At 36.6% G+C, this 15,161-nt stretch overlaps 1 pseudogene; it reads left to right on the top strand.

Annotated features, from left to right (window-relative positions):
* The window catches only part of LOC122676780, a 31,333-nt pseudogene extending 16,617 nt beyond the window's left edge, over window positions 1-14,716 (top strand).
* The last annotated feature ends 445 nt before the right edge of the window (window positions 14,717-15,161 follow it).

Below are 15,161 nucleotides of genomic sequence, written 5' to 3'. Positions count from 1 at the left end.
GCCAAAGTATTGGAGTTTCAGCTTCAGCATCAGTCTTTCCAATTAACACCCAGGACTGATTTCCTTTAGGATGGACTGGTTGGATCTCCTTGAAGCTTTCTTAGTTTCTAGGAAAGTAATAGAGGATTTAGGTAAACATGTTTAATATGAACACAATCAGCATGATTTCATTTTTTATCCCATTTATTTGGAATTATATTACTGGTGGAACTTGTCTTTGCATTTATTATATACTGAGGAGCATTAGTAGGAAATGAGACCTTTTGCTCTTTGATCATAAATGCTTCTTTTCAAAATAAAAGTGGTATTCTTACTATAAATATGTAGCAGCTTCCTGTTCATGCCAACTAGTTTTTTCCTGTTTTATAATCCCCAAATGGGCAAAACTTAACTCAATTCCCTTCTCCCAAGCTCCCAACCATTATCTGGTTAAATAATGTCTAAAGTAGAAACCTAGATTTGTCAGATGCTGATTGTATACCCATATCCAGTTGTTCACCATAACTTATCCCTCTAACCTCCTAAATATCAACTACAGTCCTCTCCTTTCCATCCCTAAATCTTTGGCTTTTCTTGAGGCATGGGATAGTGGGGCACAGTGCTGACTAATAACTTCATGTGTGGGTTACTGAAATAAATTGCATGCTCTGTTTCCCTGATTCTGTAGTCTCCCTGAATCACGGAAACAGAGCATGCAATCTACTTCAGTAGATTTTCTGAATCTGGCAACATAGGAACAGAACGGTGATTTATTTATAACTCAAATGTGGCCATACATTGGTTTTTCACTATAAATTCTTTTGTGTGGTTAGAATCTTGTTTTTTTTTTTTTTTGAAATAAAAATCATATTCAGAATATATTTGAAACTTCAAATATAACAAAATATTCTTTGCCCCCCTCACTTTTCCTCATGCCTACCTGTGAAGTTCATTTTACCACATCCTCTCATCTACCCTTTCATCCAGCAATTGAACTGTTATATATTAAGTTCCTGCTTAAATAACACTACATTTGATATACCCAATTCTCACATTGATCCCATGGTGTAAGATTTATTATTTCAAGGTAAGAATTACTTCACAGAAAGGGAAATTGAATGATATGGATCCCTGAGAAGAAACGACAATGATTTTGCTAAGGTTATCAGGTGAGGGAGGTTAACTAGGTACACCTTCACACTATAAGCTTTAATCACATTGAGTTACACTCATTATAACAAAGTCCCCCTTTCTTTTCTTCTCTCCGTGACTCACTTTCTGCTTGAAACACTGCTTCCTTCCAACCCACTTCAGCGGCCATGCATGTATATCTCAATCATTTTTTGATCCAGTATATACAGAACTGTGTTTACTCAATTTGGAGGAAATGTGTATAATTTGCTTTGTTCCTATTTGCAAGTTCTTAAGAAGCTATTGGTGTAGGTTAATGATTCTTAACCCTTCACGACACACTGGGGAACTTCTGAAGCATATTCTAACAGTGTTGAGAAATATTACCCTTTCCAAAAGTATCATTTTAGTGTTCAACTTTATTGTGTTGGATAAGTTGATGGACTTGGGATCCAAGGAGATCTAGGTCAGAATGACACTTCTTTCATTACCAGCAAGGAAGTCATAGGTGTTAATTAAAGTCCCCGAAGTGCAATTTTCTTATGAGTGAAATGGAATGACAAAGGTATTTTCTTTTTAATAATAAGTTATTGCGAAGATTAAATGAGATGGAGCATGAAAAAGATGATCAGAGCACAGTGCTCGCAACCTTTTTTTTTTAAAATAAAATTATCTATTTATGAGAAGTGTTATTATTGACATTCTTTTGTTGCTGTTGGGTCTAAATCCTTTTGTTAAAACATAAAACATTCCTGATATGTTAGGTATAATATATATCATATTATAATAAATATGATAATAATCATCTTTTCAGAACAATATAAATATGCTAGGTAGACAGACATGATATCTTGTAAAAACTGGTTGATTATCTTTCAATGATTATTCTGTCTTGCTTCTTGCTGTCATCCTGCTTCTATTTTTTCTTAATTTATTTATTTTTTAATTGAAGGATAAATGCTTTGCAGAATTTTGTTGTTTTCTGTCAAACTTCAACATGAATCTGCACAGGTATACATATAACCCCTCCCTATTGAACCGCCCTCCCATCTGAACCGCCCTCCCATCTCCATCTCCAACTTCATTCTGCTTTTAGAATAGCTTTCAAGTTTACCAATGATGCGAAAGTCTGAATATCTTAAAAACTTCTGTTTAATAATATATTTTTCTAGAATATAATGAAAATATGTTATGATGAAAATTTAAAAGACCCAAAAAGTAATCATTGATTAGAACACATATTTCTTGCAATATGCTGGATTTTTTTTCCTTGTGCTTCAAAAGTGTCAAATTGCAAAGGCTAATATAACACCTTTTAAAAACCTGAAGCACTGAAGAGGCATAATCCCTCTAAGGAAAGAAGAAAACTCTTTAACAATGGTGCAAATTATTTGTAGACCTCCTGCTGGAACAAGATAAGTTATTAAGATTTTCTGAAATGATTGACTATTGTTTTAGCTGCTCTTTGTATTTCAACACGGGAGATAAAGACACTTAGGATGGAAGTCCAGAGGCCTTCTCTCTTGTTCGTTAATTCTATAGCATTTGGAAAGGCATTTTGTCTCTGTGTACCTCGGTTTCTGAGGTAATTTTCTGATAAATTAGCAATTTTGAATGCACAATGTCTAATCTGTATTGATAGCCATGCTGTATTGTAGTAAGATCCTGGAACATCATAGATCTGAGACTTTGTTCGTTACAAATTGGGTAATTTGACATGTTACATAATCCAATTGAACAATTTTTTTAAAATCAGAAAAATGGATATAATTGTGTTGATTTTATAGATTTTTTTTGAGAAATATACATTAACTTAATAGCCTGGTAGATACTTGGTAGTCAGTAAGTATTAGCTAAATTAATATTTTATAAGCACTTTGAAAATATGCAGTTCCTAATTTTCATCCTTAATAGTTAATCAAAATGCATATCCTTTCAGTTAATTCTTTGAGTGTTTATTTATTTAACCAATATTTTATTAGATTTGGACCATTTCCTATGTTTTACACAAGTCTCTTAGTACACTGTGATTAACAACATGGTCATAGACATAACCATCATGGAGTCATGTGGGGAACAGGCAATATGCAAGTAATACATATGTTAAGATTTAATTAGAAACTATGATATGGTCCAGAAAAAAACAGAAATTTTTGTAAGGGTAAAGAATGAGCGGTTTCCCTGGTGGCTCAGTGGTAAAGAATTTGCCTGCCAATGCAGGAAACACAGGTTTGATCCCTGTTCTGGGAAAATCCTACCTGCTGTGGAGCAACTAAGTCATTGCATCACAACTGTTGAGCATGTGCTCTAGAGCCCGGGAAATGAAAATGCTGAGCCCGCATGCTTCAACTACTGAAACCCACCCGCTCTATAACCCGTGCTCTGCAACAGGAGAAGCTTCCTGGGCACTGCAACTGGCGAGTGGCCCCCGCTCATCACAACTAGAGAAGAGTCTGCACAGCACTGAAGAGCCTGCACAGTCTAATTAATTAATTAAACAAAATTAAGTTTAAAAAATTTTAATGAGATTTTTAAGATTGACTGTGGTCAGAGAAGGTCTGTCTGAGGAAGTGTTATTTAAGTTGCAATCTGAAGTTTGAAAGAAATAGATGAAGTGAAGAGTGATTTGAAGGGGTATTCCAGAAAGATAAAATGTCATGGGTCAGGGGGATGGGGAGGGCCAGGGGAAAGAAGGGCAGATAGGAGAAAGGTTGGGATATCATTTAGGAAGAGAAACCTCTTTCAGCTAAGTGGTATGAATGAAACATGATGAAGAGTAGCAAGTTTTCAAGTTGGAAAATTGTCAGGGACCAGATCATATTTGGCATCACAGAACATAAGTATTTTCAAAATCAATCTAAGTGAAAAAGGATAGCACAGAGGATTTTAAATTAGAAGAATAATGTGATTCCAATTTACATTTTAAAAGCTCATTCCTACTGCCTACTAGATAAGTATATATAGAAAAGGTGCAAAATTGAAAGGAGAGAAGTCAGTTAAATGATACTGCAGAACATAACTTTTATTGACATAAACTAGGATTGCAGTATTGAGCATGGTTGATAAAATTAACAGTGACAACAATAATTATAATAACTAACCTTTATAGAAACTCTATGATGTGCCACATACCATCCTGGATATTCATTATCCTCTGAGGTTTGTGAAGTTTATTTTTTGATTTTTTTTTTTTTTCAAACAGCTCCAGGTTTACAACAAAGTTGAGACAAAAGTACCAAGTTCATTCTTATGTCTCTTGCCCCCTCATATGCATAGCCTCCCCTATTATCAACATCACTCACCAAAATATATATATATTTTTTAACCAAGGATGAGGTACATTAATACATTACAGTCATTCAAAGACCATAGCTTACCTTTGGTTTTACTCTTGGTAAACCCTAGTTTACCTTAGGTTATACATCCTATGAATTTGAACAAATGTATGATGATATGTGTCCATCATTATGGTATGGTATAAAAAAAATTTTTCTGCCTTAAAAGTCCTCTGTTCTGCCTATTCCTCTTTCTAGCCTCTTACCCTAGGAATCCACTGATCTTTTTACTGTCTTCAATTTTTTTTTTCTTTTCCAGAATGTCATATAGTTAGATAGTATGTAGCTTTTTCAGATTGGCTTCTTTCACTTAGTAAAGTGTATTTAAGTTTCCTCCCTGTATTTTCATGGCTTGATCGCTCATGTCTTACTAATATTCTTCTTTCTGGATATACTGCAATTTATTCATCCACTCAATTACTGGAGGATATCTTGGTTGCTTTTAAGTTTTGGCAATTGTAAACAAAGTTGCTATAAACATCTTAGTGCAGTTTTTTTTTTTTTGTTGTTGTTGTTAAGTTCTGAACTACTTTTTGGTAAATATCACAGAGAATAAATGTTGAATCTTATGCTTAGCTTAGTAAAAAACTGCCAAACTGCCTTCCAAAGTGGCTGACCCATCTTGCATTCTTACCAGCAATAATGAGTGTTCCTCTTGCTCCAAATCCTTGCTAGTGTTTGGAGTTATCAGTGTTCCAGATTTTAGCAATCATAATAGGTGTTCAATGGCATCTAATTTTTTTAAATTGCATTTCTCTGGTGGTATATGATGTGGAATAGCTTTATATATGCTTATTTTCTATCTTTATATCTTGTTGGTGAGGTGTCTCTTGGGATTTTTGGCTCATTGTTTAATCATATAGTATTTTTCCTTCTTTGTTATTGACTTCTAAGTGTTCTTTGTATATTTTAAATATTTGTTTTTGATCAGATGTGTCTTTGGGAAATGTTTTCTCTCATTCTGTGGCTTGCCATTTCATTCTCTTGATAGGTATTTCACATAGCACAATTTTTAAAATTAAATGAAGTCCAGCTTATCAGTTATTTATTTCATGAATTGTGTCTTTGCTGTTATATCTAAAAAGTGATTGCCATATTCAAGGTCATCTTGATTGTCTCCTATCTATCCTCTAGGAGTTTTACAGTTTTGTGTTTTATATTTAAATTCATTTTGAATTAATATTTGTTAAGAGTATATGTCAGCACATGCTAAACATTTTATGTATGAGTTCTTATGATGAGAAGATACAGCTTGGAGGAGTTATTACTTCCCACAGATCATGCTACTAGTGATAGAAGAGAATGGGCATCAGGAAGCTTTATATCACAGTCCACACTCTTAATTATGATGCTGCACGACTTCACTGTAAAACAGAGATCTGATTAAAGATGTGTTTTAATGTAGAATATATCAAACTTAAAAATGAGTTACATTTGGGAGATAAGATAAAGTGAGAAATCAAAGAATCAAAGATATTTCTGATGTTTTAAGTTTCTCTATGTATCATTAAAAAAAATAGATAAGAAGAGCTTATGAATAGTATGGTAGCCAGCTAAAGTCCTGGACTTAAATAAGATTGTCTATGGAAAGATCCTAGAGACAAAAAGAAGAACCATAAGAAAAGTCAACAGTTTTTTACATATGATAAAGGATAAAGAAAATGATTTCAGGAGAAGCCAGTGAGGTAGGAATATAACTCCAGGAGTGTGTGAGTGAGTGCAGCTACAAGAAGAAAGTTAACAACACATTTGACTACCAAGGAGATTTTGAGGAAATTGAAGAATTAGAAATGCATTATTTGGAGACATGGGTCATTTGTGATAGTAAAGAAGCTTTTCAGTAAGTAGAGGATTGAAGCCACACTGGAATGTGTCTGAAAGGGTTAAATGGAGTATGAGAATTTAAAGACACTATATGGAGACAACATTTTCCATTCATCAAATAAAAACAAAATATTTGCTTACAAATATCTATAAATAGCAAGAAATAAATGGTAAGATATTGAAATGTAGAGAGACTAAGGAAGAAATGTGGGTGCTCTGAGGCACAAGGCAATTGAAATAGTCTATATGGATCACTTAAGATGGTGATTACTAGTGGAATGTGGAGGATTATTGGGCAATATGTAGATTCTTTTTTAGTGTGGCAGTCATAAATTTTTCCTGACCTCTATATTAATTGTATATTATTTTCACATCAATGGTTAGCTTCATAAGGGCAGGTGTGGAGAAACTAAATGGTGAGTTCATGTAGGAATGATGTTTCTCCAAATTATTCCTGGAATAGAATCAGTCAGAAGAAATTAGAATGTTATAAAGAATTGATTACTTTAATAAATTGTAGAATATTAACTGGAAAAAAAATAAAATGGAAGGCAAGTGGAATGCAATAAGGGAAAAATAACATTTGGAGAGAAATGGAATTGATTTAAGATTTTGGGGGTATTGCATAATAATAATATTATCAAGACATAGTAATGTCAAGAGTATAACCAAGATCCTGATATAGGATGATTTGGAGACCATTAAAGTTAAAGAAGTTTAGAAACTAATTGAATAGATTGTTCCATGAATTATCAAATGGATGTACATGTAATGACATGAATCAAGATGGAAAAATGCTTATGCTTTCAGAGTATGAAGAGCAGGCAACAGGGAAGTGTATGAGAAGAAATTATTTTATATAAAACTCTAAGTTAAAAAAATTAAAGAAGAGAGTGATTTTCTAAAGCTTAAAATGTACATATTCTGTTGATCTGGCATATCCTATGTTAGATCACCCCACCAATCCTGAAGGATGACGCATCCCTTAAAACAGGCAAAGAAACAAAAATAAAATCCTGTCTCTTTTTAGCTATGGTGATTGGCAAAGCAATATTTTTCCTATATACCCATTTTGAGTAAATAATACATCTTTTTTTATAATTTTTTATTTGATAACACAAAGATTTTTCAGAATGTATAAATAGAGTTCTATTTCTTCATTTCTATCCCATAATTCTCAAATGTAAAAAGAAAATGGAAATGGGTCAACTTAAGGATAGTCACCTCTAAATTGTATGGATCTAACAGAAGCAGAAGATATTAAGAGGAGGTGGCAAGAATACATAGAAGGACTGTACAAAAAAGTTCTTCACTACCCAGATAATCATGATGGTGTGATCACTAACCTAGAGCCAAACATCCTGGAATGTGAAGTCAGGTGGGCCTTAGAAAGCATCACTATGAACAAAGCTAGTGGAGGTGATGGAATTCCAGTTGAGCTATTTCGAATCCTGAAAGATTAAGTGGTGAAAGTGCTGCACTCAATATACAGCCACTATGGAAAACAGTGTGGAGATTCCTTAAAAAACTGGAAATAGAACTGCCATATGACCCAGCAATCCCACTTTTGGGCATACACACTGAGGAAACCAGATCTGAAAGAGACACGTGCACCCCAATGTTCATTGCAGCACTGTTTATAATAGCCAGGACATGGAAGCAACCTAGATGCCCATCAGCAGATGAATGGATAAGGAAGCTGTGGTACATATACACCATGGAATATTACTCAGCTGTCAAAAAGAATTCATTTGAATCAGTCCTAATGAGATGGATGAAACTGGAGCCCATTATACAGAGTGAAGTAAGCCAGAAAGATAAAGAACATTACAGCATACTAACACATATATATGGAATTTAGAAAGATGGTAATGATAACCCTATATGCAAAACAGAAAAAGAGACACAAAAATACAGAAGAGACTTTTGAACTCTGTGGGAGAATGTGAGGGTGGGATGTTTCAAAAGAACAGCATGTATACTATCTATGGTGAAACAGATCACCAGCCCAGGTGGGATGCATGAGACAAGTGCTCGGGCCTGGTGCACTGGGAAGACCCAGAGGAGTCGGGTGAAGAGGGAGGTGGGAGGGGGGATCGGGATGGGGAATAAGTGTAAATCTATGGCTGATTCATATCAATGTATGACAAAACCCACTGAAATGTTGTGAAGTAATTAGCCTCCAACTAATAAAAAAATTAAAAAAAAATTAAAAAAAAAAAAAAATATGCCAGCAAATTTGGAAAACTCAACAGTGGCCACATGACTAGAAAAGGTCAGTTTTCATTTCAATCCCAAAGAAAGGCAATGCCAAAGAATGCTCAAACTACCGCACAATTGCCCTCATCTCACACGCTCGTAAAGTAATGCTCAAAATTCTCCAAGCCAGGTTTCAGCAATACATGAACCGTGAACTTCCAGATGTTCAAGCTGGTTTTAGAAAAGGCAGAGGAACCAGAGATCCAATTGCCAACATCCGCTGGATCATCGAAAAAGCAAGAGAGTTCCAGAAAAACATCTATTTCTGCTTTATTGACTATGCCAAAGCCTTTGACTGTGTGGATCACAATAAACTGTGGAAAATTCTGAAGATGGGAATACCAGACCACCTGACCCACCTCTTGAGAAACCTATATGCAGGTCAGGAAGCAACAGTTAGAACTGTACATGGACCAACAGACTGGTTCCAAATAGGAAAAGGAGTACGTCAAGGCTGTATATTGTCACCCTGCTTATTTAACTTATATCCAGAGTACATCATGAGAAACTCTGGGCTGGAAGAAGCACAAGCTGGAATCAAGATTCCTGGGAGAAATATCAATAACCTCAGATATGCAGATGACACCACCCTTATGGCAGAAAGTGAAGAGGAACTAAAAAGCCTCTTGATGAAAGTGAAAGAGGAGAGTGAAAAAGTTGGCTTAAAGCTCAACATTCAGAAAACTAAGATCATGGCATCTGGTCCCATCACTTCATGGAAAATAGATGGGGAAACATTGGAAGCGGTGTTAGACTTTATTTTCTGGGGCTCCAAAATCACTGCAGATGGTGATTGCAGCCAAGAAATTAAAAGACGCTTACTGCTTGGAAGGAAAGTTATGACCAACCTGGATAGCATATTAAAAAGCAGATACATTAATTTGCCAACAAAGGTCCGTCTAGTCAAAGCTATGGTTTTTCCAGTAGATGTGTGGATATGAGAGTTGGACTGTGAAGAAAGCTGAGCACCGAAGAATTGATGCTTTTGAACTGTGGTGTTGGAGAAGACTCTTGAGACTCCCTTGGGCTGCAAGGAGATCCAACCAATCCATCCTAAAGGAGATCAGTCCAGGATGTTCATTGGAAGGACTGATGCTGAAGTTGAAACTCCAATGCTTTGGCCACCTCATGGGAAGAGTTGACTCTTGGAAAAGACCCTGATGCTGGGAGTGATTGGGCGTAGGAGGAGAAAGGAATGACAGAGGATGAGATGGCTGGATGGCAACACCGACTCGATGGACATGAGTTTGAGTGAACTCTGGGAGCTGGTGATGAACAGGAAGGCCTGACGTGCTGCAATTCATGGGGTCGCAAAGAGTCAGACACGACTGAGTGACTGAACTGAACTGAACTGAAGGATAGTCATTCAAAGCAAACACAAATCCATGAAACTTCTACTTCTAAACAATACCAAGTAACTGGGCTAAAATTAATTTACAATCCTATGTGAAAAGCCACCAGCTTGACAATGTAGGAGATATAAGAGATGTGGGTTCATTCCCTGGGTCATGAAGATCCTGTGGAGGAGAGCATGACAATCCATTTTAGTATTCTTGCCTGGAAAATCACATGGGCAGAGAAGCCTGCCAGGCTACAGTTCATAGGGTCACAAAGAGTTGGACATGACTAAAACAACTTAGCACGCACACGTGAAAAGCCATAGCTTCATATATTAAATAACCTGTGTCATAATAATAGCCTGTTTTTAAGACATTTGATATCAGGCAATGAATGATTGCATCCCTTGATTAATGAAAAACAATAGAGGATAGCTCTGAAATTGCAGTTTTCAGGCCACAAGACAGGGCAGGAAATGCAGACAGAGCTCAGCGGACTGCCAGAGATGAGAAGCCATTGCTAAGAGTCTAGGGAGACCAAGGTGGGTAGAGTTTGCAGGACAGAGTATGGAGAAAAAAAAGAAAAACAGAGGTCTGCAGAGGGTTCTCCTGTTGTATTCAGCAGAGTAGTGGTGACTGTGTACATACCCAAAAGCTACTCAGGGAAAGAATCACCCAAAGGATTAGAAGGAATAGTGGTCAGTGTTCACATAGGGTCTGGAATAGTGACTGTTTCTATCAGTGAATGAACACCTTTTAATTCATGAAGCATTGAATAAATAACTCAGAAGAGCCATTTCTAAGTAGATGGGAATAATTACTCCAGTATTAACACTTCTCTGCAAATGCAAAACAAAACTTAAAGGTAATATTTGAAAAGACACACTGTTTCTAAGTAACTTAACTATATCCAAGAGCAAATCTCAAGAATATTACAGAAAAAAAAAATCCAGCACAGAAAAAGGTAAAATTTACAGTGTCTTATATCCAATCAAAATCACCAGGCCTGCAAAGTAGAAAACAGAATGCAGAATGAAGGGAAAAATCAATCATTTTAAACTGACCCAGAACTAATGTGGATGTTAGAATTAGCAAAGCTGTTAAAACAGTTAATACAGCTCTATTATATCTATTCAGAATTTAAGTACAGAAATAGAATGTATGTAAAAAGACACACTGTAATTCTAGAGAAGAAAACTGCAAAATATGAGATGAAAATTACAATGGATGAAATTAACATTAGACATTGCAGAAAAATTCTTAAAAAGATGGGAATCACAGATCACCTGACCTGCCTCCTGAGAAATCTGTATGCAGGTCAAGGAGCAACAGTTAAAACTGTACATGGAACAACAGACTGGTTCCAAATTGGGAAAGGAGTATGTCAAGGCTGTATACTGCCACCCTGCTTATTTAACTTATATGCAGAGTACATCATGAGAAACGCTGGGCTGGATGAAGCACAAGCTGGAATCAAGATTGCTGGGAGAAATATCAATAACCTCAGATATGCAGATGAAACTATCCTATGGCAGAAAGCGAGGAAGAACTAAAGAGCCTCTTGATGAATGTAAAAGAGGAGACTGAAAAGTTACCTTAAAACTCAACATTCAGAAAATGAAGATAATGGCATCCGGTCCCATCACTTCATGGAAAATAGTATGGGGAAACAATGGAAACAGTGTGTGCTTAGTCACTCAGTCATGTCCTACTGTTTGTGACCCTATGAATGGTAGTCAACCAGACTCCTCTGTCCATGGCGATTCTCCAGGCAAGAATACTAGCATGAGTTGCCATGTCCTTCTTCAGGGAATCTTCCCAATCCAGGGATTAAACTCAAGTCTCCTGCATTGCAGGCAGATTCTTTACCATCTGAGCCACCAGGAAAGCCCTGGAAACAGTGAGAGATTTCATTTTTGGGGGCTCCAAAATCACTGCAGATGGTGCCTGTAGCCAAGAAATTAAGACGCCTGCTCCTTGGAAGAAAAGCTATGACCAACTTAGACAGCATATTAAAAAGCAGACACATTACTTTGTCAACAAAGGTCCATCTAGCCAAAGCTATGGTTTTTCTGGTAGTCATGTATGTTTGTGAGAGTTGGACTATAAAGAAAGCTTAGTGCTGAAGAATTGATGCTTTTGAACTATGGTGTTGGAGAAGACTCTTGAGAGTCCCCTGGCCTGCAAGGAGATTCAACCAGTCCATCCTGAGGGAAATCAGTCCTGAATATTCATTGGAAGGACTGATGCTGAAGCTGAAACTCCAATACTGTGGCCACCTGATGTGAAGAACTGACTCATTGGAAAAGACTGATGCTGGGAAAGATTGCAGGCAGGAGAAGAAGGGGACGACAGAGGATGAAATGGTTGGATGGCATCACTGACTCAATGGACATGAGTTTGAGTGAGCTCTGTGAGTTGGTAACAGGCAGAGAAGTCTGGCAGGCTGCAGTCCATGGGGTTGCAAAGTGTCGGACACTGCTGAGTGACTGAACTAGACATTGCAGAAAGAAAACGTTGGTAAACTTGAACACATAGTGAAAGAAACCACAAAAATTAACTACAGAAATGAAAATTTTAATCTTAAAAAAAAGACAATTTTCTTTTTCAAATTCAGTGGAAACTACAAACTTACAGATATAATAAATCCCAAGCACATGCACCAAACAAACTGCACCAGGACACATTATAATTAAATTACTTAAAACTGAGGATAATGGAAAAGTTCCTAGAAGCATTTAGAGAAAGAAAGAAAGATGCGTTATAAAAAGAAGATAAAAGGTCAGGGTCAGGATAGTAGCACATTTTTCATTGCAAACAAGACAAGGGAGTAAGAGGTAGAGCAACAACTTCACTGAAAGATAAAAATTATCAACATAGAATTTAAACTCCAGAAAATATCTTATAAAATGGAAGGTGAAATATTTTTTTTTTATGTAGAAGCTAAAATAATTTATCACCAGGAGACAAACCTATCAGAAATGTTAAAGGAAATCTTTCAAAAAAAAGGAAAATTACATCAGATAGAAATTAAATCTTCACAAAAGAGTGAAGAGTTTAAGAGTAGTGGCAATTGCATGTGTAAATATACAAGATTTTTTTCTTATAAATCCTTCTTATGAGACAATGGCAGTTTAGAAAGATAATAAGAATGCAACATAAAATTTAAAACACACAGAAGTTTAAGGTAGATAACACAAAGACTGGGGGGTTGGGTAAGGGAGCATACTATTGCAGGTATTCTTATTCTTTATGTGTAAAGAGGTATAATAACACTTAAAGATAGATTGTGATAAGTTAAAGATGTATGCTGTAAATCCTGAAGGAACCACTAATTAAAAAAAAATAATAACTGTAGTCAGTAAGCAAAAAGTAAAAACAGAAAAAATATACTCAATTTTAAAATGCAAGAACAGACAAAGAGCAAATAAAAGAAGGGAGAAGTAGTAGTAGATTTAAACCTAACTCTTGGAAGTGGCTGGCTAGAGCAAGGGGCTGAGTGGGGACCAAGCTTGTCCGTAAGGCAGCAGCGACGGTGGCTTCTTGCCAGGCAGGTTCAGGCTTCAGGGGCCAGTGGCCACCGTGATCCTGCTGGAGGTGAACAACTGCATCATTGAGGAGACGCTCACGCTCAAGTTTGAGAATGCAGCTGCCGGGAACAAACCAGAAGCTGTAGAAGTATCTTTTGCAGATTTTGATGGAGTCCTCTATCATATTTTGTAGGAGACAGGAAGAATAAAAGAAAAGCAGGCCCCTGCAAGGGCCACAAAAGAAATTTATAGTTATTGATAAACTGGATGGCATAAGGCACGAGACTCTCGGAACAAGTCCAGAGGGAACAGTTCATAGTCTTGAAAATTAAATATGATCCTGGGGTCAGAAAACTGACCCCAGACTGTTTCTCAACTGGTGTCTCAGAGTCACATGTTTTATGTATCTGGTGGAAAATCTATAGATAAGAATATTAGTCTGAGTTATTGATTTGTTATTGATACTGTTTCTTAATTACTCAGTGGTTAATGATCACTTTGTTCTTTGGCCCTGAAGGCCACATGAGTTATAGCTTAGCTCCCCGCGTATTCTTTCCTTTGTGACTGAAAGTATAAAAAAGCTGGTTGGATTCAGTTTCGGCACCTTCACCTTGGAGCGGTGTTGGTCCCCTGATCCTTGCTTTTCACTGAATTCTTGTGTCTTGTTTCCCATTCTCTCACCGTATTGCGCTTTCAGAAACCCTGCTTGTCAAGCCGGTCTCGACAATATTTCAAATCCTAACGGAGACAAAATAAAAGTGACGGCCAGTTTTTCTTTGAAATTCTTCAAGGAACTTCAGGCACATGGTGCTGATGAGTTATTAAAGACAGTGTATGGAAGTTACTTGGTAAATCCAGAATCAGGATACAATGTCTCTTTGCTATATCACCTTGAAAATCTGCCTGCATCCAAGGATTTCATCGTGCATCAGGCTGGCATGTTGAAACGAAACTGTTTTGTCTCTGTCTTTGAGAAATACTTCCAGTTCCAAGAAGAAGGCAAGGAAGGAGATAACAGGGCAGTTATCCATTACAGGGATGATGAGACCATGTATGTTTGAGTCAAAAAAGGGCAAAGTCACAGTAGTCTTCAGCACCGTGTTTAAGGATGACGATGATGTGGTCATTGGAAAAGTTCATGCGGGGCAGAGCCAGCCACACAGCCCCACAGGTCCTCTTCAGCCACGCGGGAACCTCCCCTAGAGCTGAAAAATCCCGATGCTGCCGTGGGCCACAACATTGGCTACATTACCCCGTGCTGTTACCTCCCCAAACCAACGCCAGTGCTCAAGACAACACCATCAACCTGATCCCCACGTGACCAAGTTAACTTTATCCCAGAAATATGACTTATTTAACATTTGAAAAAAAAAATAGCATGTAATTCATGTCATTTATGATAATAACTCCATTTGTGTGCCTCTGACTCAATCACAAGCACATAATGAACTGCTTCAATATTTAAGAAATTGGTTAAGACTAAACACTCTGCATCAACTAAGAAGTTGTATGTAACTATATATCTTTCCTTATCATTCTTCAAAGTTTGAAAGTTATTTCAAACTAAAAATGAGACAAAGTAGTTGGCTAAACACATATCTGTCTAGGGCACACAGCTATGAAAGCATAAATACCTCCTTGACATTTACTAGAAATTAAGACCATTGTCATACTCAATACTTTTTCCTATTGCTCTTGCTCTGTTTATGAGAAACTTGAGATTAAATGAAGTTAAGTGGTTTAAACTCATTTACTCTCTGATTATA

This window comes from Cervus elaphus, chromosome 20, assembly GCF_910594005.1.
Source record: "Cervus elaphus chromosome 20, mCerEla1.1, whole genome shotgun sequence".
Classification (NCBI taxonomy): domain Eukaryota; kingdom Metazoa; phylum Chordata; class Mammalia; order Artiodactyla; family Cervidae; genus Cervus; species Cervus elaphus.
Note: the sequence above shows the minus strand (reverse complement) of the source record. Positions and strands in the feature narration are given on the sequence as shown.